Consider the following 7293-nt stretch of genomic DNA (forward strand, 5'->3'; position numbering starts at 1 on the left):
AAGATACAATCAGATATGTTGGTCTTGTGGATCTTATAACCACTTTCCTCCTCTTCTATGATTTTCCTAGCATAGCATGTATAGGTTTGTTGTAGATATAACCAGTGGAACTGGGCACCTGAAGATCAATTGTTCTCTTAATTTTAACAAGTCAGGTCTGTCTATTATAGTCTTCATCTGCTACAAAATTAATGAAAAAGTTCTTCTGAAATGAGTGATAATGTGCTTACAATGTTCCACTAGATCTTGTATCAATGTATTCTTCTTTTAATTATGGTTTTGCATGGAAAGAGATCTGGCTATGTGCAATGATAAATCTGAATATCAAGGGATGGGATCTTTTACTAGTACCTAATCAGTAGTGTTTAGAAGGAAAAACAACTTGATAACTCTCATAGAACAACTTCTGCACAAGAGAGAATGATCCGTTTGAATAGTATCAAGTTTCTGAAACCCTGTGTAAATGAAGTCAATGTGAAAACTAAGGCATCGTTCTCTACTAGGTTTCCATCTTATTGGTCATACTACACACATAGCTATCCTGGTACTTTATCTGAGGCATGTCATAGACATTTTAAAATTCAGATGTAGTAGTTATTATCTGTTTGTGATTTTCTTTACTCAAATATACAAATAATCAGTCTCTCATCGGCTGCCATCTTCTCTATATTATTTTATTTCTTTACATTACAGTTGTTGCCCCTATCAGTCCTCCATCCCACAGTTCCTCATCCTATTCCTCCTCCCCTTACCTCTGATAGGGTGCTCCCCTCCATTAGTCCTCCCCCTTCCATAGGACCTCTAGTCTCTTGAGGATTAAACACACCTTCTTCCACTGAGGCCTAACCTGGCAGACCTCTGCTATATTTGTCCCAGAGGCCTTGAACTGGTCCATGTAGGCTGCCTGGTTGGTGACTCAGTCTCCGGAGCTCTTGGGGTCTGGGTGAGTTGACACTGATGGTTTTTCTATGGGATCACTCTCCCCTAAGGCTGCTAAGAAGGTGGATCATGTGTCCTTGGAATATGATAGGGCATCTTTTGAGTATATGCCCAAGATGGGTGTTCAGGTAGAATTGTTTCCAATTTTCTGAGGAATTATCAGATTTATTTTAAGAGTAGTTATGCCAGTAATCCCACCAGCAACATATGTATGGACACTTGAGTTTTGACAAAGAAGTCAAAAACATACAGTGGCAAAAAGAAAGCATCTTCAATAAACTGTGCTGATGTGCTAATCTAATTGGTGGCCTGGCATGTATGTAGGAGAATGAGAATATTTCCATATTTATCACCCTGCACAAAGCTCAAGTCCAAGTGGATCAAGGAACTCCAAATAAAACCAGATATACTGAATCTAATAAAAGAGAAAGTGGGAATGAGTCTTGAACTCATTGTTATAGGGGAAAATTTCCTGAACACTAATGGCTCAGAGTCCAAGATCAAAAATAAATAAACGGGACTTCCTGAAACTGAAAAGCTTCTGTAAGTCAAAGGACTGCATCAATAGGCCAAATTGACTACCTAAAGATTGGGAAATATCTTCACTAATCTTCCATGCAACAGAGGGCTAATATCCAAAATATATAAAGAACTCAAGAAGTTAACATCTAATAAACCAAACAACTGAATCCAAAAATGGGGTAGAGAGCTAAACAGAATTCACAACAGAATAATCTTGAATGGCTGAGAATCACTGAAATCATCAGAGAATCATCAGAGAAAATCAAATCAAAACGACCCTGAGATTCTACCTCACACCAATCAAAATGGCTAAGATCAAAGCTCATGTGACAACACATGCTGGTGAGGATGTGGAGAAAGTAGGTCAGATCTTTAGAATCACAAATATTTTCTAGTCCAGAAGTTCTAGTCTAAGTAAAATGGTTATTAATTTTGGTCATAATCGTTAACAGTTTTATAGATGTAACATATATTCATTTTTGTGGCTGTTGATTGTCTGTTCTCTCCTACCAAATGTAACACCCTGAAGAAAGACATCCTTATTAACTAAATTACAAATATTTACCAAATATCTGTTACAAAAAATAAAACCACTAAAGACAAAGTTATTTTTTTTTACTTAACTTGCTAGGTATTTACTTCATTTGCTCTCATTCCATGGAAATTTATGGTACTCATCTTGCTAGCATGAGTGGAAAGGGTGGTAACTTATCTTCTTCATAAGTATTGGTGTTACATAATAATACTATGTATTATGTATATATTATGTATTATCTATGTATTATGTATATTATGTATTAGTATATATTAGTATATATATGTATATATGCATATATACATATGTATATCCTTAATTCTTTGCTTGCCTTTATTTCTTCCTGTGTGAAGATAAATTTATTAAAAATAATTACAAAGTTATACTTGTTCTACTTCCTAACGATTGGTAGTGTAGGTGATATGAAGATTAAACCAAGAGGATCATTAACTTCTTAAACAAATAGGATTAGAACCCATGCCCACTCATCCATTCTTCATAATATTTAGGGCTTAACTTGTCCTATTACAATTGTCTCGTGTCTTCCCATTTACATATTTATATCTCAGTAAAACAGTACAATGTAGGTCATTACTTCTACAGCAGGGAACATGAGTCTGGATATTGGAGACTGATTAGCTGCTAGGCTGTGCTTGTTAACATGCAGACCCCTGAGTGAAGATTACATTTGCATATTTCTTTTCTTGTCCTGGATGACACACATTTCTCTTTGCCTGCCTAATACTATTATCATGTTTGAACATTCTTGTCCTGGGAATTAATTTTTCACAGGTCTTTCTGTTTTGCTCTAATTCTTCATTCTACTTTTGATTCTTTTTAAATTTCTGCCTATATAATTCTGTCATTAGCCAGTTAATTGTTCAAAAACCACTGTCTTTGATGTTCTTTTTATAAGTTTTTGCTTTGGGTTTAACTCCTCAGAGAGGATATAGCTAGGATTTGACCATGGAGTGTGGTTCTGTCTTTAATATTTATGAATTTCACTGTTCCCAAGTTCCATTTCAAAAGGCGTGTTTATTGTCTTAAACATTTAAAACTTTATTCTCCACACTTTAGGCTTTTGTGCTGCTTAGAGAAAATGTAACTTGCAAACCATCAATCACAAGGATTATATTACAATGATAGTTTTCAAGAAAACAACAAGCAGAGAAAGTGAAAAACAGGGGTAACTATTCAAAACTAAGACAGATTCATTTTAAGAAATAGAGAAGAGTAAATACAGATTTAAAGAATTCCTGCCCTTCTTGCTCAGTTGGTGTTTTAATATAGCTAGTGACATACTCTTTCTATTTACCACATTCAGTAGAAAGAAGAAGGCATAGATTCTCTTTAAAACAATATATTTATACCTTTTAACCACTATGTTAAATGAAAACTAAAAACAATAAACACAGCATAAAGGATGCTAGATACTTTTGTTTTCCATACTGCACCTGTTTGTGATAATCTTTAATCCTTATGCCTCTGAGGACACAGAAATATTACTTTCCAAAGACTATTCTGAAGAAGAAAGGGAGTGGAAAATCTCTCTGTCCATAGATATTAACAATAGATTGAGAGATATCAAGACAAATCAATATACCTTGAAGAAAGATAAGAACAATTGTAGACTTGCAGAAATCATTACTGTGACTTTACAGAGAACTTAGTTACAAAAGTCAGGAGTCCAAGAAGAAGTGAATAAAATTATGTCAAGTGTCTTAATAACTATGAGACATCAAACATAAGAGAAACCCTATAGGCTACACAATGGGGAAAATATTGATTGCAAAAACAGTGAACAGAAAACAACTTTAACAGCACCACATGCCTGACACAAGAGAGTTGCATTTGTTTATTAAGAATTCTTGAGCTCCTATTGTTTTTCCTTTAACCTCTTTAGCACCAGACACATAAAATATATTGTTTACTTAGTAAATATTGTTCCAAAATTTCAGCTCCACTTAAAAAAGATAGTGTCACTGAGTTCATGATGCTGTGAGGCATGCATTTAACTATTGAAATGAGACTAATGTTTCTGGTGAAGCATTCAGATATTGGGTGACATCTACCTGTGAACTGCCCCTTACTCCTTGTCCTCGCTTATGCTTTGACGGTGGATGACAATTTGCTTTGGGAATTCATCACGCAAATCAGGAGAGATGGACAGGAAATGTCAAGGTTATGTTATGTTTTCTATGTATCATGGGACATACTAATGAACTATATATCTTATCTGAAGAGAGTAATAGTTATTTATGTGAAAATGTCATTCCAGCTAAAGACAATATATATCTCCAGCCCAGTTTTTGGCCTTGTCTGGCTAATTTGCTGGATTCTCCTAGGAGGCAGTGCACTATTTGGGTTTTCAAGGCTGATTTATTAGAAATACAGAAAAAGAAATCCATAAATCAACTATTCTTAATGCCTAGACTTCAAATTACTAGACCTGAAATAACTGTAGATAGGAAGTCTGAGTCAAAGAACAGCTACAAAATTAGTTATGAATGTAGAATTTGAGGGAAAATAATTTATTAGCTTCAGTGATTACTGAACTATAATAAATTACTCAATAATTGTGGATATTGAATACTCATTTAAATATGAATATACTTGTGCATATAAGAGATGACTTTTCTACCTCTTATTTCCTTGTCATATGGTTAAGGGCAACTTTAATGTACATTTCGGTAGATAAACTGCTGACAATATTACTAGAAATATGTATGCTCTGAAAGTGTTGTGGTTACAGAAATGGGTGCATGCCTGTGCCAATATAAATACACGAGGAGCCAGAGAACTGCAACCTGCGACAGCAGTCTGGATATGGAAAATATTCTATTCTCCAGTAGAGCTCCATTGAGGCTATTTCTCTACTTCATTTCTTCTTTTTTTTTCTTTTACTTTTTTTCTTTTTCTCTTTCAGTTAAAAATCTGACTCCTCTGGTGGAGAATCCTTGTGGAACTACCATGATACCAGGAAGCTCTAGCAGTTTCATCCTGCCCCTCTGCTCTTCCCTTCCATCTGTTTGATATCTGTGATCTCTCAAAAGCCTCCCAGTTTCCAACCAAGTCTGAGAATATATATGTAGACTAGTCCTTTCAGAAATACTAAGACAAGCTCAAAGGAGCAAGAATCTAAAGAGGGCCTGTGGGGCAGTGTTGCGCAGTGGTCTGCTCAGGTAACTTAGCCTCAATAGAGATTTGGCTTTGAGCCCTGGAGCCCCCATGAGCAATTTCTGCTTGCAGAGGGCAGAAGGACCTTGGCCGTAACTCCTGAGACTTTGGGTTCTGTTTCAGTCACAACCCCTCACAGCTGTCCCTTCAGGAGATGTGTGCTCTATCAGGCAGACAATATCCCAAGCTCCCAGCATTCTAGCTGGACCCTACACCCAGTCAGCTGACCACAAGCCCGACATGCCATGCCCCATACAATGAAACTGGCGGTTTTCTCCCTCTTCACTCTCTTGCTCTTTGTCTTCTCTCTGTTCTCCCTCTCTTGCTCTTTCTCTCTTCTCTTGCTCTTTGTTCTTCTCTTGCTTTCACCGGCCTATTTTCTCTTTCCTACAATAAAATATCTCATTTGTACATTGCCTCCTTTTTAACTAACATGTGCCCTGCCAGCAGGTCAGCAGTGGGGGAAAAGAGAGAGGCACAGGGTTCAGCAACAGACCCCGCCTTTGGTACAACAAGAGCCAATAGACACATAACATGCATAGCAATTCCTACTATTAAAGTAAATGTTTAAAATAAATCACAATTTAAAGATTATTCATATATTTTCTACTAGTAGAAACAGCCTTTCAGTATGCCACATAGCAGACATTCAAATACTATAGACGTTAAACAGTGACTGCATTTTGCTTACAATATTCCTAACTATTAAGGTATATATGTATGATGTTAATGAAAAGGCTTTGTCTTCTATTTCTATTTTTCTCATATCATGTAGCCTTCGTTTTGAAATTATATCCCTTGAAATAATTCATACTGTGGTCTGTGCTTTTGTTGCTGCATATTTTCTCACCTTTGCCACTCCCATATTTAATTATACTAAAATTCACTTCAGATGTTTCATGGCAGAATCAGCCTGTACCTAAAACCAGTATTGTATCACATGGTACACAGCCAATAATAAATCTTCATAAGATTTTCTTTATGATCACTACTAACAAATATGAAATTTCATACAAAGGTTTAGGTATTGGTTTTAAATATCTTGAATGGTATTCCATGCAACTGATATCTAAATAAAATTTATGGCACAGGGACAAAATCTAAGTAAAATATTGTTATGAAATATATTATGAAAAAAATGCAAAAGCACAAAATTGAATGAATTAAATTCCTACATAGTGTGAAGTCTTGCATAAATGTTGGATCAATTCAAAATCATTTTACATTTTCATTTGTATCTTTAGCATGAAACACTAAATGCCAAAAGCAAGAATAAACTTAGTAATGTTATTCATATTACAAATTATTGTAAACTAGTTGACTAAAAGCACCCAGAAGACTGCTTTTGGCAGTTTATTTTCCAACTGGATAGCATGGATAGCAGCACTGCTATTTGCTTATTTATTTACTTACATATGTATTTATTTGTTTATATATATATACATATACATATATGTATATATATATATATATTGCTATATGAATTTTTAATTGAAAATTTTCCCTTGTGGCATATTAGCTAAACAGGTACCCCACTACATCATTGGCACCATGTAACACATCGTTAAGCTAGCAGAGATCCACATTTCAGCTCACACACAGTGCAATACTCAGGATTTCCTTGAGAGTTCCAGAAATATAACCGTCTCTTGAGAGGCTCTGACAGTACCAGACTAATACAGAAATAGAGACTCACAGCTGTCCATTAGACTGAGTACAGGGTTCTCAATGAAGAATCTAGAGAAAGGACCCAAGGAGCTGAAGGGCTTGCAGCCCCTTAGGACGACAACAATATGAACTACCTAGTACCCTCAGACCTCCCAGGGACTAAATCACCAACCAAAGAGTACACATGGTGGGACTAATGGCTCCAGCAGAATATGTAGAGTAGAGGATGGCCTTGTCAGTCATCAATGGGAGGAGAGGCCCTTGGCCATTTGAAGGTTCTATGCCCCAGTGTAGGGTAATGCCAGGGCCAATAAGCAGGAGAGGGTGGGGTAGTAAGCAGGGTGAGGGGGGGGGAACAGGGAGTTTTGTTTGTTTTATTTTTGTTGTTGTTGTTTTTGTTGTTTTTCTTTTCTTTTCTTTTCTCTTTTTCTTTTCTTTTTTTTTTTTTTTTT

Source organism: Mastomys coucha, unplaced genomic scaffold (assembly GCF_008632895.1).
Source record: "Mastomys coucha isolate ucsf_1 unplaced genomic scaffold, UCSF_Mcou_1 pScaffold9, whole genome shotgun sequence".
Lineage (NCBI taxonomy): Eukaryota > Metazoa > Chordata > Mammalia > Rodentia > Muridae > Mastomys > Mastomys coucha.